The following is a 10,150-nucleotide window of genomic DNA, read 5'->3' on the forward strand; positions in this document are numbered from 1 at the left end:
TACACAGCATTATACTGAAGAGTATTTTCAGAGGAAAACATTTAAATGTGGTTGATAATTTATGAAAAGAAGTACAATTTGACATAAAATGAGATATCACATTTGAGTTAAAATTGGCAAAAGTTAAAAATGCTGATTTTATTTTCTATTGGAGAGTATGGATTTGTTCATAGGATTCATTTATATTTAGATAGAGCTTAAAATGACACAGAATTTTTAAAGCACAATGTGGCAATATATGTTAAAAATTTAAATGTGTTATCAGTTTACTTTCTAGGAATTTATTCAAATAAAACAAGTGTGCAAAGATGAGTGTTTAAATATATGTAGTGAAACATTATTTGTACCAGGGGATATTGGGAATAGCTTAAATACATATCAATGTAGGCTTTATTAAGTAAGTTATGATGCATCCTATAACTTCTAGACAATAGTTAAAGAGTATTAATTCAGAAAAAAGTCCAACATACACAGTTATATTTTCCATTTAAGATACAGAACGGGAATGGTGGCAGCAGACTGCCTTGAGTACAGGCGACATGGGCAATAAAAATGATGTGGGATTTCAGTACCACAGTAAAGCCAACTAAAAGTCAGCCTGCTTTTTATTATCACCATGAGCTGGCAATTTAAATAGCATCAGTAAGAAAATACTCCTTTCCTCTAACATAGGTTACTCCCATTGTACACCTCGACCCCGCCCTTGAATAACTACTATACAGGCCAGAGGAAGGAAGAGTAAGGAATGGGGAGTGGAGAGGAAGACGGAGAGAGAATATGAACAAGTAGTAAATGTGGGAGTGGCTCCTTAGGTTTTGAATGTGGAATCTTATATGTTTTTGCTATATTTTGAAGAGTCTTCTATGCCATATTATGGGATTTGTCAAACAGTGATCTATGGGCCAAATCTGATCTGTTGATTGCCTTTGTAAATAAAGTTTTATTGAGACATGGCTACACTCATTTTTTTATGCATGGCTATGGTTGTTTTCACCATACAAGGACAGAGTTGAGTAGTTACAATGGAAGCTGTAAGACCCAAAAAGTGTAAAATATTAAGTATCTAATCATGTAGAGAAAAAGTTTATGGACTTCTGCTATAAGTAATGGAGCATTTTAATTATATTTGAGAACAGTTGTTTCCTATTGGGTTGAATGACCTTAGTCACTTTTTGAATTGCACATTAATGGCAATTTTGGTCACTAGCAATTTCTCTCATATTTAATGATTGCCATTTATCAATTCCTAGTTTTCATATCTTAGCTTTCTTGTGTGATTTACAAGTAATCTGTGGGAAAGTTATCAGCCTTTCAACTAAATAACTGAGAATTTTCTAATCAGTAAGTTGTCCTTGTGTAGAAGGCCATGCTTGGGGTTCTGTGTCTCCCCATTCTTTAGAAATAATATGAAATACAAAAGTAAAATAAAAAGTAATTCACTTCTGCGTCTTTACATAAATATACAAAGAATTCATGGTAGCCAGGTTGCTTACATCGTTTTGGTATGTCTTACCTGTCCCTGTGATACTGTGCTCATTAAGTTCTAGAAACAGAACTACTGTGTTCGTTCAAAAAATACAAGATTAAGTTAAATTACAGAATCTTCCTCTGAAAGAAGTTTAAGTGATTTATGCAAGACCACATTTATAACACATGATTTAGATTGTGCGCTCACATAAAAGTCTGTTATTTTTTAAGGACTGCCCTCCTTCCAGCCTCAATGATTCTCATACATATATGTTAACAGTCTGTCAGAAATAGACATTCCATAAACTTTAATTATTTTAATTGTGTTTTCTTCTGATCTCACACTGAAGTGTTTGTTGAGTAGACTGTTAGGAAATCAAAGCTTCTGGAATACAAAAAAAAAAAAAAAAAGAGAGATTGTTGTTACTTGGTAGCATATCCTCAGAGAAGACCAAACCCCTAGAGTTTTACCAAACCCACCCTGGAGTTAGTTGAATCTCGATCCGCTTTACCCATTAGAGATTCATTCTATTATTTGATTTTATAAATGGTATATTACAAAACTGGTCTTTTTTCCCCTTTAAAAATTATTGTCTTCCTCTGATTCATTTATTTTACCACTAACTATTAAGGATTTAGCATGTATGAGTTTCATTTCTAACCACAGAGGAATATGAAACCAGACAGAATCTTTGTTCCCAGAGAAGCTATGTTCTATATTCCAATGTAGATATTCTTGTTAGTTTTCTCCCTTCCCTCCTCCCATGTTCATCTTTTCAAATATAACAGCTACTGAGCTAACCCTTTTACTAGGGGATTCTGAGGGAAAGGGCAGCCTGAATGCTCTTCAAGTCTCCACCTCTCAGTTGTTTCTTAGTTGGAGGAGACAGCAAGGGCACTCGCCATGCAGAGGAGAGAGGCTCAGCCTTCTAGACCAGTGAGCGACTTCCCTAGGGGAAAGCAGAGCCTGTCTGCCTGTGCAGGGTCCTGGGAGGGCCGGCTGGGTCTTGCTGACCTTCAGGACTCGCAGGAGACTTGAAAGGTTGAGAGAAGGCTGCCTCTTATGCATCAGAAGACTTGGGCAGGTGCTCAGTAGTTGATGTCTGGTCTTTTCTTTAGCATTGTTTCAAAATGATACACCCCAGTAAGAATGTATGGAGAAAAAAGAAACAATAGCAACATCACTAGATATAGTCTTCTTAAAAAGCAGCAAGCATATGTATATAAAATATAACCTCAAAGACCGCATGTAAAGAAATACACTAACTCATGCAATGTGTTGTTGAGAGGAATTATCTATGCAGTAATCAGACATACAAACGTTTGTCTAAGGCACACTGGAAAAAGAACTGAATCTGAATGAGATTTAGAGAGATTGGTTTAATGAGGAATTGTGTTTAGCTGAACAGACCTTTAAAAGATAATTTGAATGGAGCCATACAAAATTTCATGAAAAAAGTTTGTTATATACACATATCCCAAACTTGGACAAAGTTGTGGTGTCATCATTTACCAGAATCTTTCCTGCTTTGGACTCAAATTAAAATAATTAAATAAATAATTTATTTGTAAATTTATTTTAATTAAATAAATTAATTTCAACACCTTTGCTTCATTTTAAATATTTGTTTCAAATTATGCTCTCTATACATTTTATAATACAAATCCACTGAAATGGATTTTACTCTTAATTTTTTTATGATTTATTTTTGAGACAGAGAGAGATGGAGCATGAGCAGGGGAGGGGCAGAGAGAAAGAGAGACACAGAATCAGAAACAGGCTCCAGGCTCTGAGCTGTCAGCACAGATCCTGGTGCGGAGATCAAACCCATGAGCTGTGAGATCATGACCTGAGCTGAAGTGGGATACTTAACGACTGAGCCACCCAAGTGCCCCAGAAGTGGATTTTACTCTTCTAAATCACATATACATATATATAATGATTATTTTGCATAGAATCCAAACAAAATTCTCATTTTCTTATATGCTCACAAAATAAGGAGATTTGATCATTATCTTGAAAAGGTCCACCAAGTGATAAAATTTTCTTTGGGGACTTTAGAAATAGGTCAGTCTAATGAAAGAGAAAAGACACATTGAAATGCAGAACATGTTCTTCTTGAAAAGATTGATGTATTAAATATTTATGCAAACACATTAAATTGGCAAGTGTATGAAAACATTATTACATATTTATCACCTCCACATCTCATCATTCCGAGAAGAACTTCTTTCCTATAAAACTAAAATGGATGCCTATAAGTTTTCCAAAGTCACATTTTTCAAACTTCGTAACATGGAATGGTTTGTTTTTCAGAGTTTATATTAATTCTCATAAATAATCAAATTAATGCTAAAACTAGAAGGGGCTAATAATTTATTCAAAATAGTAGCAGTCAAGTCCTGTTTCTTCGTTAGTCTTTCTCCACAAACCTAGACTGGAGCCTCCACATATGAAAGATGCTCTGTAAGAGTGAATATTCACTGTGAGAAATAAATGAGCTCTTTAAGGTCACGGAGTCATTTAGCCAGAAACTGGTTCTGTGGTGAAAGCCAAATGTCATAAGGGAATTAATGCATTTCTAAAGTACCTAACTTTTCCTAGAGGGTAATAAATCCGATGGAGTCCAAAATTTTATGGTCTTTGGGAAGTGTTATTTAAATTAAAATTTGAATTGACTACACTTCTTATTAAAAGCCAGAAAGTTGAAATGATTTTACACAGGCGCTAAAAATTTTCATGTTTAATACAAACTGCCTTATTATGATGATACAATGTTCTGTATTCAAAGCTCTCTTTCTGCTTCTTCTCTGCTTCTACTTCTTTTTTCTGCTGAGCTTTCTTCATCTCTTACAACTTTTTCTGACCTCATCGTTTATCTGATTTTAATCACACTTCTATTTACTACTTTACTCCTAAATCATATTACCTTTTCATCCCTCCACCCATCTCCAGAAGCTTCTCTTACTTTACTCTTCTCATCTGCTTACATCTCTTTTTTTTTCAACTTTCCTCCCCTCTTTGATGTTTCGAAGAAAGACAGCCACTTTAATTCTTTACTCTTCCTCATGTGGCGTCTTCACGATCTCTCTGTGCTTTGGGTTTCGTCACAGGATCAGTCCTGCAGTGGGGTAGCATGTTGTTGGTGTTGAATTTAACTTGACTATTCCTATTACACAGCAGAGTAAGAAAAATCCATATCATAACATGGAAGAGATGGAAAAGAAGGAGAGAGAAAAAAATCAGAGCTATGGTCCCAGGTGGCATTTTTTTCCCTTCAAGTTTATTTATTCATTTTGAGAGAGAAAGAGCTTGCGTGGAGGAAACAGCAGAGAAAGAAGGAAAGAGAATTCCGAGCAGGCTCCACACTGACAGTGGGGCTGGATCTCGTGAACCTTAAGACCCTGACTTGAGCTGAAATCAAGGGTAGGACATCTAACTGACTGAGCCACCCAGGAAACCCTCAAGTGGCTGGTTCTGAAAGAAATTTGGATTTTAACCCTGCCTGTAACTGACTTTGACTTTTCCTTCTGTAACCTAACCCCTGTTTGTCTGGGGGTGGCCATTCTGTACTCCAGCCCCCCACAGCTCTGTGGTCATTTCTCTTCTACTGTCTCCATGCACTCCCTGGGTCCGGTGCTCTGTGCGGTGAAAGGTCCCTTTCCTCCTCCAGGTCCCTGCAGGTTGTCAGGTGTTTGTTTTTCTGCTCACTACTCATTCCTGTCGCCATACCACTGCTGAATTCTGGAATGCTTCTTTGTTTCTCCCCTTCGCTGGACTGTTCTGTCTTGGTCCTACTTCTCATGACTCGGAGTGCAAACCCCCGCTTGCTCACTCCCTAAAGCACCATTCTTTAAAAAAAACAAAAACAAAACACTTCCACTGAAGGAGGGATGAAGGATAAAGGTTAAGCTAGAGAACAGCACAGCGTAGATAATAACATCGAAGTGAAACTAAGTGAGTTTGACAGCTTCTTGGTCATACCCACCTCAGTCCTGCTTGACACTTTGCACGACATTATTTTCTCTCTGGGCATTATTTCCCAAATCCTCCTCTTCTCTCCATGCACGACCCCCAAGCCTGCTGTCCCACAATCAGGAAGATATTCTATATTCTTGTTACTTTATTACATAGAATGATTTATTTCATTTTGTATATGCACTCTGTATTAGCTCCCCGTGGTTGCTGTAATAATTTCCATTGTGTGTGGCTCAAAGCAACTGACATTTATTCTCTCACACTTCTTGAGGCCAGAAGTTGGGAATCAAGGTGTCAGCAAGGCCGTGCTCCCTCTGAGGTCCCAGGGGAAACTCCTTTCCTCTTCTCAACTTCTGGTGGTTCCAGGCAGTCTTGATTTGCGAGGGTATCACTGAGATATCTTTGTCCTGTGACCTCTTCTCTGAGTCTTCTCTTGTGTCTCTTGTGAGGGGACTGTCATTGGAGACAGGGCCACTGCGTAATCCAGGATGATGATCTCATTGCAAGATTCCTAACTTAATTATATCTGCAAAGATGCTTTGTCTGCAAAAGGGAACATTCACACAGGTTCCGCGAATTAAGATACAGGCTTATCTTTTGGGGAGCTGTCATTCTATCTGCTGCCTGGGCTCTATCTAAGAAAACTCCAGTTTTCTCAAGTTTCACAGTGAGAGACAGCCAGTGAAAGTATTTTCCCATGTAATTTAAGGAGAAAAAGTAATTCTGTCTTCCAGAACAATTCTGTAGTACTCCCAGGGCTTTTAGAGCAAATTACAGTTGAATTTTATTTTACTTTATTTTATGTTTTATTTTATCTTTTTAAGGTTTACTTATTTTGAGAGAGAGAGAGAGAGCAAGCACGTGCAAACATGGGAGCAGGAGAACGGTACAGAGAGATGGAGAGGGCGATGGAGAGAGAGAGAGAATCCCAGGCAGGGTCTGTGCTGTTACTGCTGAGCCCTACGTGGGGTCTGATCCCATGAACCATGAGATTGTGACCTGAGCTGACATTAAGACTTGGAGACGCTATTGACTGAGCCACCAGGTGCCCCTACAGTTAGATTTTACATGACATTTTTTTCATTAAAAGACCCAACCCATTAAGAATGGTTAAAAATAAGGTAATATTTTAAATATGGGAAACTTATAATAAAAAATCTTAAAGAAAAATTTGCATATATTTATACAAATGCCTTTGTATCTTTGTATATATATGTGAATATGTAAAAATACGTACCTAAAACCATCATGTATTTACAACTGGATACTGTGCTTAGTCTTAGCATTTAATAAACCTGTTCAATATTTTAACAATTTTAAAAAAAAATTACTATTTTTTGTTTTTTATTTTAAATATTTAAGGAATGATTCGTCATTGTAGAAAACACAAACTTTTTTTTGAAAAAGAAAAATTAAGTGTCTGATTCTACTAGAAAAAAATAACTAATGATGGGGACACATTCTTATTTTTCTCATGTGATTATATCTGTATATGAATCTATAAACCTGAAACTACATCCACATTTATTTATTGTTTTTTAAAATATAATTTATTGTCAAATTGGCTTTCATGCAGCACCCGGTGCTCATCCCAACCAGCGCCCTCCTCAGTGCCCAGCATCCATTTCCCCTCCCCCCACCCCATCCACCCCCATCTGGTTCTCTGTGTTGAAGAACCTCTTGTGATTTGCCTCCCTCCCTCTCTGTTTGTAACTTTGAAACCTAACGGAGGACTATAGTTTTGATTATAACAAATCTTGAACCGTACCATATAGTTTTATACTTGATTTTTTTTTCATTTTTCCATATGCTGCACTTTTCATTTTACTTTATCCTAGTATCATTATTCTATATATTCTGTCTATATAGTACAACATAGTTTTGACGTTCTATGAATTATTATCATTGGAGATTATTTTCACTATTAAAATGAGCACGAACGTTAGTGAACATACTTAGCCATATATTTTTATATTTCTTTAGGACTAATTCTCAGAGATAAATTTGCTGGCTCATACAATGTATATATTGTGGCAGAGGTTTCTGGTTTTCTCCCAAATCTCTTCTCTGCTCCCTAGGGGTCAGGCACCTCATTCCCCACTTTCACCTGCAGTTGGGTGTGGCCATGTGGCTGAGTCCTAGCCAGTGGCATAGAAGAGTGTGACTCCTTTGTGCCATCTCTGGGCTGAGATAAATAACAAGCAGATCCACTTCCCCCAGTCCTCTTTCCTTTGGACTGCAGGAGGCAGCAGAGGAAGAGGTCTGAGGAACAGAAGAAATCTGTGCCCCTTACCCACCATATGGGGGCAAGCTACTCTTTCACTGAACCAGGAATATTCATCTCAGGGCTTGGTAGAGTGAAAGGTATTTTTGTCTTGAGCCATTATATATTTGGGATCTTTTAAAAAATAATGTTTTATGCTAAGCAATAAACTTTTGAAGCTTTGATACATATTGTTAAATTGCATTTCTCAAAATCTAAGCAGTGAGGGTATCCAGCTGCTTTCTTAAAAAAAAAATCATTTTTGTTTGAATGTAGTTGACACACAATGTTACATTAGTTTCAGGTGTATAACATGGTGAGTTGATGAGTTTATACATTAAGCTGTGCTCATCAAAAGTGTAGCTACTATCGGTCACCAAGCAACACCGTGACAGTATCATTGACTGTATTCCTTATGCTGTGCTTTTATTCCCATGACCTATTCGCGCCCACCCTCTTTCACCCATTTTGCCCACCATGAACCCCTTACTGGCAACCATTCATTTCTTCTCTGTATTTACAGGTCTGATCCTGCTTTATGTTTGTTGGAGAGTTTTTGTTAGTTTTAGATTTCACATATGGTCTCTAATGAAAATTATACTCAAAAGTTTATAATTTTAATATTTACTAGAAAAGGTCTGGTAATACTTTCTAGAGATTCTTCTACATTTATTGATCCACATGACCATTATAATCATGTTGCCAATTTTATTTAATTTTTTAAAAGTTTTTTTATTTATTTTTGAGAGAGAGAGAGAGGGAGAGAGAGAGAGAGACAGCATGAGCAGGGGAGGGTCAAAGAGAGAGGGAGACAGTATAAGAAGACAGGCTCCAGGCTCTGAGCTGTCAGCACACAGCCTGAGGCAGGGATCAAACCCACAAACTATGAGATCATGACCTGAGACAAAGTCAGATGCGCAACTAACTGAGCCACTTAGGGGCCCCATCAATTTTCCTTAAAAGGTTTAAAGGAGATGGTTAGGGCTGCAACTGATGTAAAATTAGTAATTTTAGCATTCTTTCATCATTGAACCATACATATACTTCTAATTATTTATTGTTATGTTGCTGTTATAAACTTTTGTATGTATAGATTTACAAAGTTAAATTATTTTCTTACATGAATTTCTTGGAAATAGAACTGGTAGCAATAAATCTACAATTGTTCTTAAGATCATAGTTTGCCTTTCATAAAGAATATGTAAAGATAGTTTCATCAGGGGCGCCTGGGTGGTTCAGTCGGTTAAGCAGCCGGCTTCAGCTCAGGTCATGATCTCACGGTTCGTGGGTTCGAGCCCCACATTGGGCTCTGTGCTGACAGCTCGCTCAGAACCTGGAGCTTGCTTCAGATTCTGTGTCTCCTCTCTCTCTGACCCTCCCCTGCTCACGCTGTCTCTCTCTGTCTCTCAAAAATAAATAAAAGACATTTTAAAAAAAGTTAAAAAAAAGATAGTTTCATCAGAGTAAGCCAGTTTGACCCAAAAGTCACTATTGTTTTAATATTAACATTAGTTTTTTTCAATAAAAAGAAAACAAAATCTTACGTTATTTTTAATTTAATTGTGTTTCTTCTGTATCAAAATTGAAGTTTATATGAAATTCTGGATGTATTCAAATTTCTTTATGTAAATTATTTATTATTTTTGTTCACTTATCTGTTGGGGTCTTGGTTTGAATATATTGTATATATTACAGATGGATCATCCTTCTAGCAATCTGTACTTAATTAAATATTCTAAGATTTGTTTTTACTTAATTCAACAATCTATCAGGAACTGACTGATATAGAGTATGGGAGCTGTGTATCTAAGTTATTTTTTTCCACAAATTCTAATAATGATTCTCATTTATTAATTTTCTTGTGTCCATTATTTCCAGATGTTACCTATGTCAAATAAAATAGTTTCGGGGCACCTGGGTGGCTCAGTCAGTTGAGCATCTGGCTTTGTCTCAGGTCATGATCTCATGGTTTGTGGGTTCGAGCCCGGCATCAGACTCTGTGCTGACAGCTAGCTCAGAGCCTGGAACCTGTCTTCGGATTCTGTGTCTCCCTCTCTCTCTGACCCTCCCCTGCTCGCACTCTCTCAGTCTCTCAAAAATAAATTAAAAAACATTAAAAAATTAAGATAAATAAATAAAAATGTGATGATATTTGATTGGGTTGGCAGCCTTCTTAGTTTTGCTTCTAAAAATATTTTTTATAATCTCTGTTTTTTTATTTTTTTGCAATTTAAAAAAGTTTTGTTAAATGGCAAGGAAACAATTGGGAACTCTTTTATTTAATGGGCACTGTATCAACTCCACAGAACAACTTATATAAAGGCACCATTTTTTTAATAGTTTATTGTCAAATTGGTTTCCATATAACACCCAGTGCTTCTCCCCACAAGTGCCCCCCTCCATGACCCTCACTCCCTTCCCCCCATCCGCCTCCCCCTTCA

At 36.9% G+C, this 10,150-nt stretch overlaps 1 long non-coding RNA gene across 1 annotated transcript; it reads right to left on the reverse strand.

Annotated features, from left to right (window-relative positions):
- Positions 1 to 1,745: 1,745 nt before the first annotated feature.
- LOC115282512 lies at positions 1,746 to 4,583 on the reverse strand. The gene is made up of 3 exons (XR_003904678.1): positions 4,398 to 4,583; positions 2,483 to 2,580; positions 1,746 to 1,852 (listed from the first exon to the last, which is right to left on the reverse strand). It is a non-coding gene; the product is annotated as an uncharacterized LOC115282512 (long non-coding RNA).
- Positions 4,584 to 10,150: the final 5,567 nt, after the last annotated feature.

The sequence above is a fragment of the Suricata suricatta genome, chromosome 2 (genome assembly GCF_006229205.1).
Source record: "Suricata suricatta isolate VVHF042 chromosome 2, meerkat_22Aug2017_6uvM2_HiC, whole genome shotgun sequence".
In the NCBI taxonomy this organism is placed as follows: domain Eukaryota; kingdom Metazoa; phylum Chordata; class Mammalia; order Carnivora; family Herpestidae; genus Suricata; species Suricata suricatta.